This window comes from Grammomys surdaster, unplaced genomic scaffold (assembly GCF_004785775.1).
Source record: "Grammomys surdaster isolate TR1022 unplaced genomic scaffold, NIH_TR_1.0 1129, whole genome shotgun sequence".
Taxonomy (NCBI): Eukaryota; Metazoa; Chordata; class Mammalia; order Rodentia; family Muridae; genus Grammomys; species Grammomys surdaster.
This window is the reverse complement of record NW_021605548.1, coordinates 598204-607770: the sequence shown is the minus strand read 5'-3', so window position 1 is coordinate 607770 and position 9567 is coordinate 598204. Positions and strand designations below refer to the sequence as shown.

The window sequence follows — 9567 nt, the reverse complement described above, 5'->3', positions numbered from 1 at the left end:
CTGTGCTGTGGGTTCTGACCTGTGACATCTCACATGTGCATCCGTAGTGGCAGAGAGGAGAGAGGCTGTGTCTGTGCTGTGGGTTCTGACCTGTGATATCTCACATGTGCATCCGTAGGTGGCAGAGAGGAGAGAGGCTGTGTCTGTGCTGTGGGTTCTGACCTGTGACATCTGAATGATTAGTAGTCTAATATTCCCTAAAAAAAAGTGACCCTGAGATGACCACCACTTTGGCACTCTGACAGGCACCCAGGACAGGGAGCAAGTGGAGATTAGAAGAACCCCACCTAGGACCATGGCTCCAGTAGGAGTGAGCCCAAGACAGATGACCTTTTCAAGGGTCACTCAGGCAAGTCAAGAGAGGAGAAAACCAGAGAGGACCACCAGACCAGTGCCATTGGGTCTGGACAGGGAACCAGCCCGAGATGACCATCAGATTGGTGCCACACAGGCCTGGGGTAGGGGGTGGCAGACCATGCCCAAGATGACCCCTGCCTGGTGCCATAATGCATGAGTGGGACAGAGCACTCCTGAGACCACTCCTGAGATGACACCAGATACTCAGAGATCCCAGGCACCACTAAGAGGAGCAAATAAATGGTAGAGAAATGGAGGAAAAAGAGAAACAGAAAGATGTGGGCACAATGAAGAGAGGCAGAACTGGAAACTCTAGGTTGATGCGAGTAGCTGGTAATGTCACCTGGGACCATAGTGGGGTCCTAGCTTGGGTTGCCATCAGGGACCACATCTGCATCCATAACTCTGAAGTAGCAGAGGTCTGTTACCACCAAAGGCCAGGTGGACTTCCCTGGTCTGGGCTACCAACTTGGACCATGTTGATGTCTGAGGGCTGCACAGAGCTGGCCTTGCTCTTCACCTGGGCACTGTTGAGTAGAGAGCTGTCCCTGCCTATCACTAGCTGCAGCACTTAGGAGAGCGGACCCTGCACCTTGGCTGGGTAGCACAGTAGAGCTGGCCCTGCCTCTTGTTGAGACACCCTTCTCCACTCCCTCACCCCTCACCATCTATGGCAGGGGAAGATGGCCCCAGGGTTATGAGAGTGAAAGAACTGGCCAGTGCCCCTCACTAGCTCCAACACTCGAAAGAACGAGCCCTGCACCTCACCTGGGCAGCAAGGTAAAGCTGGCCCTGGTTGTGAGCACTGCTGGTGAGTGAGCCCCGAGGGCACGAGAGCCAGCAGGGTGACCAGCTCAGATACCTCTCAGGCCCAGATCCAGGGCTGTGAACTGGCCCACCCCAACATCTACCCCATGAATGGACTGCTGGAGTGCGTGAGGAGGCCGGTCCTACAGACCCAAAATTAAGGATCTCCATGACACGGGGTACTAACAGGAGGAGTCCCAGTGAGGTTCCAGTATTCATAGAGTATCAGAAACTAGAAGCTTCAAACCAGACCAACCAGTCATTGCAATGAATACTGCAAGCAAAGAAATGTGGAGGAAAGGGTATACTGTGGGACACACTGTGACACACTACAGCTTCCACAATGAGGTTTTTTCTGTTGGAGAAGGAGGTTGCAAGGGTGGTGAGTGGGTACAAGGGATGGGGAGACGAGTGGGATTGGGGTATGTGATGTGAAATTCACAAAGAACCAATAAAAAGTAAAAAAAAAAAGAGCAACGTCACATTGTGAACAAGTTTTATATGATAATTAATCTGAATACACAGGTGAAATCAACAAGTTCCAGAAACATTAACAAGGAATAACAAAATTTGGATTTTCTTATTGCCATAAAGAAACTTCAATCAATATTTAAGAAAGTTCCAACCCAAAGGGGTTGTCATTATAGTTTTCCAAGAATTTACAAGACAATCCTACTTCATGAACAAATGAAATTCATAGAAGTGTAAAAGACAGGAAGAACCACTCTCTATGTGGGCAGAAGAGTCTTGAAAAAAAGAAAAGAGCTTGCCACAAGGAGAGCATCTGGGCCCACACCCCACACTGAGCATTCAGAAGCTGCATGAAGAGGCCTAAGCTGCCAGGACCACGAGGAAATCCACAAACAAAACCAACCAAACAAGAGTCAGGAAGTTAAAGAAAGACTGGAAGATAGCAAGATGGTCCTGTGGATAAAGTGCTGGCTCCCCTTCCCCCCAAAAGCCTGATGGATTGAGTTTAACCCTGGAACCTACATAAAGGCTTGGAATGAGGGAGCCAACCCATAGTGGTTGTCACAAGGACAAAAACCAACTTCTAGAAAGCAAGTGTGGTCCAGAGCAAAGGCACTGCATACACTATGGCCAAGACAGGTAGAGGAGGGAAGAAACGTGGAATGTGCTTGGGCTAAGGGAACAAACAAAACCCTCACTGATTAAAACACCACCACTTACAAGTTGTTACAATCACCATTACAGATACCATGTAGCAAGGTTGCAGGAAACAAGATCTGTACATGAATGAATAGTGAGAAAATAAAATTTTAAAATACTTTTTTTTTTCCTGGTGGATCTGGAATTGAACCAGGGCTCCTTATATGCTAAGCAAGAGCTCTACAACTGAGTCCTATCCCTAGCCTACTATATTCTACTTATCATAATAACGGTGCTACTTTAATGGCTGGAAAGCACACTGTGATAAAGGCCTGTGTCCATTCTCACTGCCCTGACCCACAAACAGGACTCCCAGTGTGTCAGGTGTGGTAAGTTCATCTGTGATCCCATCACTCAGCAGGCAGAGGCAGGAGACTCCTGAGTTTGAGGCTAGCAAGACTCTGCTTTAAACAAAAGGAGGAAATTGACAAGCAAATAAAACAACCCAAGTATCTTCTTAACTTGACAAAGTGACTCTAAACTTTACATCTGCATCAGTGGCATCGCACGAGCCCAGCAGACTCAAAAGGAGTGAATACGTGAATGAATGCAGGAAAATACACTTTTGAAAGAATGAGGGTATAAACATAATGAAAACTAGCTGGCGTGGTGGCACAAAACTTTAATCCCAGCACTCGGGAAGCAGAGGCAGGTGGATCTCTGTAAGTTTGAGGCCAGCCTGGTCTACAGAGTGAGTTCCAGGACAGCCAGGGTTACAGAGAGAAACTCTGTCATACACACAAAGTATATGTATGTGTGTATATATATTTGTTCTTCAAAAATATGCCAGAAAAATAAAATGAAAAGGATTTTTTTCAGAAAAAGAAAAACTTATATTCTAGTAAGGAAGCCACACAGGGTGAGTCACGCCTGTGTTCCTGTCCCTCAGAAAGCAAAGGCAAGTGAGTCTGCTGCACGCTTGGGCTATGCGTAATAAGAAACTGTCTCAAACAAACCAAGCTGCACAAAGGAGAGAAAGGATGTCTATCAGTAAGGAACACAAAAGGTGGACACACATCGTGAGGGTTCATGCTAAGATTCACATCCAAGATACTTAATAGCTATTCTCACAGTCTATATTCATATACTAGCAAAATTCTTCCAAGTCAGTAAGAAGGATAAAAAAACCAAAGGGAGACTATACATTTTGAGCAAAAATTATCAGCAGGGAAGGCACAAAGAACTCAACACAGCACAACAGACACACAGCTTAAGAGTTCAAGAAAACTCCCAATGCCTCCAGTGGTTGGAAGGAAATGCCAACATCTGTGAGGCTGCCCAGAGAAAAGCTGGTAACATGCTAGCTGAGCATGTGTATGGAAAACAGAGCTGGTTCATACGCCCTGCCCATCATCCTCTGGGTGCAGCCTCCCACAATGGCTCCAGGTTGTGTGCTCTTCTGTATCCAGCTTCCCCTATGGAGCATGCTCCACGATGAGGGCCCCTGCCCAGTCCCCACAACTGCCCACTCTCTACTAGCACAGGCATGGTGGTAGTTTTTACTAGCAGGCAGCTTGCACTCCTGTAGCTAATGTGAAGGGTGAAAGGATCAAGGTCTGTATGGCATGCTTTACTGTGGCCAAGTACAGGCTGTCTCCACTACTGGCCTGTAGACAACTGAGCTGCTCACACCCCTAGTTCCTGAAGACTGCTACATCTACTAACTTTTCCTGAGACCATGCTGCCCTCAGTCATGGCCAGCATGGTCTCCACCAGACAGCTCGCTCATGGCAAGCTCTAGCCTCATTCCCACCATCTAAAATTAGAGCTGCATCCACACCCTCAAGCTCAGATGGACCCTCTGAGCACCCAGTCTATTCTTGCTGTCCTGTCCTCGTCACAACCCATCTCACCCAGTCTCCTTCACCCTGACATTGGTGAATCAATGCAGTAGAAGATGGAGGAAGCTGGAGAAACCCATGTGAAGCTTGGGCAGAAGGTGGCAGCGGCTGGCAGCAGCAGGTTACATAAATGGAGCAACAGGCCTCTCTAACGGGCTGTTCTGTTTTGTTTTTTTGTTTTTACGAGTCCCTCCTAGCTGCTGACCAGTCGTGGGTACAAGTGGTCATGTGATCTTTGCACACCTTTGGTAAATCTATACTGATTCCAAAATAAAAGTTAATTAGATAACATAAGTGGCTAATGGCACTAGGTTTGGGAGAGCAGGGAACAGCAGCAGTGTGGGAAGTATGCTCAAACCAGAAGGACAGCCTTGAGACAGGGCCCAGACTCAAGCAGTACTGGAGGCTGCCAGAGTGGCAAAGCTCCACGGGGCAGGACCTGAGTTTCAGATCAGGAACAGTGCATGGGGCAGAGGAGACACTGTTCTTCTTATGGATTTCCAGGTTCAAGGCCATTAGATATGGATAGCTGATAAGAGCATTTTCTAGAACTATTGACTTCCATATGGGGCTGGGCTGTACCTAGGAAAGGAACTGATATTCTAGAGCACAGAGACTGAGGAGGCTTTTGGCTGTGAGGGAGGTGTCAGTTTTGAGTGAGCTGGATATGCTGGGTCCACAGGTCTGAGGAAGCAGGCAGAAGGCAGTTGTGTATGTGCTGCGGAAAACAGCAAAGGGTTTAAGAAGAAGAGAACCCAACAAGGGCCTAGGATTCTGCCAAAGGGACAGCACAGGAATGACCAAGTCAAAAAACTAGGTAGAAGACCAAGATGAGGAGAGGAACTGTGTTAGGGATGGGTTGAGGGGCAGTGAGCAAAGACATTTGTTTTATTTTTGAGTCAGGGTCTCCTGTAGCCCAGGCTGGCCTCGAACTTGCTATTGCTATGTAGCCAAGAGTGACTTTGAACCTTGATCCTCTACCTTTTAAGTATGAGATTACAGACACATACTTCATGTGTGGCTTATGTAGGTGCTGGAGACAAAACTCAGGGCTTCCTGCATGCAACTCTACCTACTGAGGTGACATCTCAGCAGTGTCTGTGTTCAACTGAGGAGGACAGTGAACAAAGATGACAGGACAGTAAGCAGTTTTTACCCCATGTGATGATATGAGGAGGCACTTCCTCACCAATAACAGACAAGATGCCCATGTGTAAGTGGAAAATAATGTATTATCTAAAGAACAAGGAAGAGCTCAGAAGAAATGCAATGGTAGACCTTGAATTTGAAGCTGGAAAAGCCACTGGCTGCCCGAGGTCCAGTGACCTGCTGTCTGAGCTTGGCTGAGAGAGAAGAGTGCTGAGAGTAAAGGCAGTGAGGTGTGCCTGGAACAGGACAGAGGGACGTGGGGACTCTGTCAGAGCTATGCATGTGACACCTGGACTCCAGCATCTGTGCTTCTGGTCAGCTGGAGCTGAAGAACGGGAAGAGACCAGAACCACTAAAGTAAAACCTTTATTTGGTTGGGACAATTAAACTCTTCTGGGAAGTGTTTCCTCAGAGTCATCATGCAGAAGCTGTGTTCCAGAAGTAGCCAAGGTTGTACCTCATGCTGGTAGTAAACTTGGTAGTGTTCAAGTCACCCAGACAGTACTGGTTTTGAAGGTATAAAGAGGTTACTGAGATGTCAGACCCATGGGTTAACCTGTCCAGGACAGCAGCAGCTATGGAATAGAGTCAGCCTGAGCCTAGGTCACAAGCTGCATGTGCTGCAAAGAGCTGGGCCAGCAAGTGAGGAGGAGCCCAGAAGACAGTGAGTGGATGGCAGGCACTGGACACCAAGTCACTCACACTGTTGTTATTTGGTTTTACTTTGTTCCTATTGACTACGCCCCGGCTCTTCCTTCTTGGGGTACAGTATTTGACTAGCTTTTGATTTTACAGGAACCCACAGTTTTACGACAGAGAGACTTTCGATAATTTGAGAGAGAATTGGATATTTTAGAGAGACTTTGGACTTTGAAAGAGACTAAGGATATTTTTAAAAGATTAAACTTTTAAAGTATTGAAAACTTAAAGACTATGAAACTTTTAAGTTATAATGTGTTTATATTGTGATACTAATTTGAGATCTTGAAGATGAAGAAAAATAAATTTTTTTTTGAATTTTTAAAAATTTTTATGTCATGTGCATTGATGTTTTGTCTGTCTGTATGTCTGTGTGAGAGTATTGGAGCCCTGGAAATAGAGTTACAAACTGTTGTGAGCTGCCATGTAGGTGCTGGGAATTGAACCTGGGTCCTTTGAAAGAGCAGCCAGTGCTCTTAGCCACTGATCCATCTTTCCAACCCCAAAATACTACTGTTTAATAGTGCTATGTCAGTATGTCAAGTTGGCAAGGGGCTAATTATCTTGGCTAGTTTTATGTGAATTTGACACAAGCTAGAGTCATTTAGGGAGAGAGACTCTCAACTGAAAAAATGCCTCCATAAGATTTGCCTCTAGACAAGTCTGTAACATATTTTCTTGATTAGCAATTGATTGGGGAGGGCCCAGCTGACTGAGAGGTGTCACTCTGGGCTGAGTTCTATAAAAAATAAATAGTAATAATAATGATAAGCAGGCTGAGCAAGCCAGTAAGCAACACTCCTTTATGGCGTCTGCTTCTGTTCCTACCTCCAGGTTCCTGTCCTGTCTTCCCTAGATGATGAACTACAAGCTGTGAGCTAAAATAAAGCCTTTCTTCCCCAAGTTTGCTTCTGGTCATGATGTTTCATTGCAGCAATGGAAACCTAACTAAGGAAATGCTGAGACATCAATATGTGCCAACCTGGAGGGGACAGGTGTTAGAACCACTGACAAAGGTTTAAAGCAGCATCATAAACATGCTCTAAACTAATGAAATAGTGACTGTGTCAAAAAAGACAAGAGGGTGCAGTCGAGCCAACAGAAGTTTTAGAGCTAAAAAGTACAATGACTGAAATAAACTCAGCAGTGGATAAAGAGGCTAACTGAAGTGGAAATTAACTGAACCACAGAGACAATAAAGTCCAACCAAGGGTCCTGGAATCTGCAAGCCAAGACCTAACTGTCCTATAGTAGAAGACACAGAATAGAAACAAACAAACAAACAAACAAAAAAACCCACCCTCAATTCCAGGAAGCAGAGTGAACTCCAAACTGGACAGACTAAGAAATCTTCCTAGAATACATGATGATCAGACTCATAAAAGTTAAAAACAAAGAAAGAACCCTGAAAGCAACCAAAGAGAAATAGCATAACCTTCTTCAAAATAAAAATAAAATAGTGCTAAGTTAGAATCTGTTTTCTGAAACAGGGTCTCACCATGTAGCTCTGTTTGTCTTGGAACTCACTATGTAGACCAGACTAGCCTCAAACTCACAGAGATCGGCCTTGATTTGGGCTCCTGAGTGTTTGGAATTAAATGTGTATTCTACTATGCCCAGCTTTCTGTCCTCTTTTGAGCTTTCTAAATTGTGCTTGAAATGAAAGTTATAGTGTTGAGTGTGCTTTTAATTCGTATTTACTTATTTTGTTCCATGGCAGAGTTCCACTATGTAGTCAAAGCTTTCCTCAAGTCAAAGGTAAGCCTCTTGCTTCAGCCGCTTGAGTGCTGATATTTCACATTTAACCCTATGTACTAAATATAAATGGTATAGACTCACTAATTTAAAAAAAAAACAGATAGTGGTAGAATGTATTTTAAAATACGACTTAGGTATCTGTTGTCTATAAAAATTCATGTAAAATGCAATGAATAGATAAGTTGAAAATAAAAATATGCAAGCTGGGTATGGTGGTGCACACTTTTAATCCTAGTACTTGGGAGGCAGAAACAAGTGGATTTCTGTAAATTCAAAGCCAGCCTGCTACAAGCCAGCCAGGATTACATAATAAGACTGTTGTCCCAGCATATATGTATATGTGTATGTGTAGGTATGTGAGAGTGTGTGTGTGTGTGTGTGTGAGTGTGTGTGTATATATATACACACACATATATACATATACACTAGATAATACGTAGAGAGAATCTCTTATAAGCAACACCTGCCAATAAAAAAGCTGAGGGCCAATGAGGTGAGGCAGGAAATAGGAGGTGAGACACTGGCAGCAAGAGAGAGAATTCTGGGAAATAGTGAGAGTATAAGAGAGATTCAAGAGAGCCACAGAGAAATGGACATAAATCACCAAGTAGCTGAACTCAGGATAGAATAAAGAAGAGACCAGAGAGAGATCTGCGACAGCTGTAGATGGACGACGTAAACCACAGGAGGATGAACTCGGGAAGGTGCTGAGAGAGATGTGAGGAAGAGACCAAGGAAGAAGTGGGCCAGGACTGAAGAGAGCTAACTAACCAAGTGGTAGACACAGAATAGTTTGAATGGGTTAAATAAGTAATGAGCTAGTCAGGAAATGAGCTAAAGATTATTACCTACACATGTAATAAATAAATAATCTCAGAGTCATTGCTGATAGAAACTAAGTGGCCAGGAGGAAAAACAGTTAAATTTTTTTAACACACACACACACACACACACGTACATATGTATGTACGTATGTATGTACGTATGTATGTATGTATGTATGTATGTATGTATGTATGTATGTTTGTATAGAGGACTTGGAGAGACAGCTCAGTGATTTGGAGTATGGGCTGCTCTTCCAGAGAACCAGAGTTCTGTTCTTGGTGCCCACGTTAGGCACACAACTATCACTCTAGCTCCTGATAGATCTGATACCTCTGGTCTCCACAGATACTTGCATTCATGTGCACAGGTACACACAGGATGATTAAAAATAAAATGCAAATGAAAAAAGATGTGTGAGTGGGTGGATGAATGCACGCCGGAGAGATGGCTCAGAGAAGCTAAGGAGCACTGGCTACACCCACACAGCAGCTTACAACTGTCTGTAACTACAGTGACAAAGGATCCAGCGCCCTCTTCTGGCCTCATAGGGAGTAGCTCAGAGGGAGTGGCACTAAGACACTACATACATGCAAATGATGCACAGAAAGGCATGCAGCCAAAATACTCAAGACACATACAATAAAAACAAATAACAGTGCTGGGCGGTGGCGGTGGCGGCGGTGGTGCACGCCTTTAATCTCAAGACTCAGGAGGCAGATCTCTGTGAGTTTGGGGCCAGCCTGGTCTACAGAGCTAGTTCCAAGACAGCTAGAGTTACAGAAGAAACCCAGCCTTGGGGAAAAAAAAACCCAAACAGAACAAAAACAAAACCAAGCAAACAAAACTTTTATATGTGTGTGTGTGTGTGCGCACACACACACACACACACACACACACACACACACACACACAAAGAGAGAGAGAGAGAGAGAGAGAGAGAGAGAGAGAGAGAGAGAGAGAG

General features: G+C 44.8%; 1 protein-coding gene and 1 pseudogene across 1 annotated transcript in view; one reads left to right on the top strand and one right to left on the bottom strand.

The window, feature by feature from the left end:
* The window catches only part of Zc3h3 (zinc finger CCCH-type containing 3), an 85484-nt gene that overhangs the window by 5616 nt on the left and 70301 nt on the right, over positions 1 to 9567 (bottom strand). The window lies entirely within an intron of this gene.
* On the top strand, positions 106 to 195 carry LOC114634861 (annotated as a pseudogene).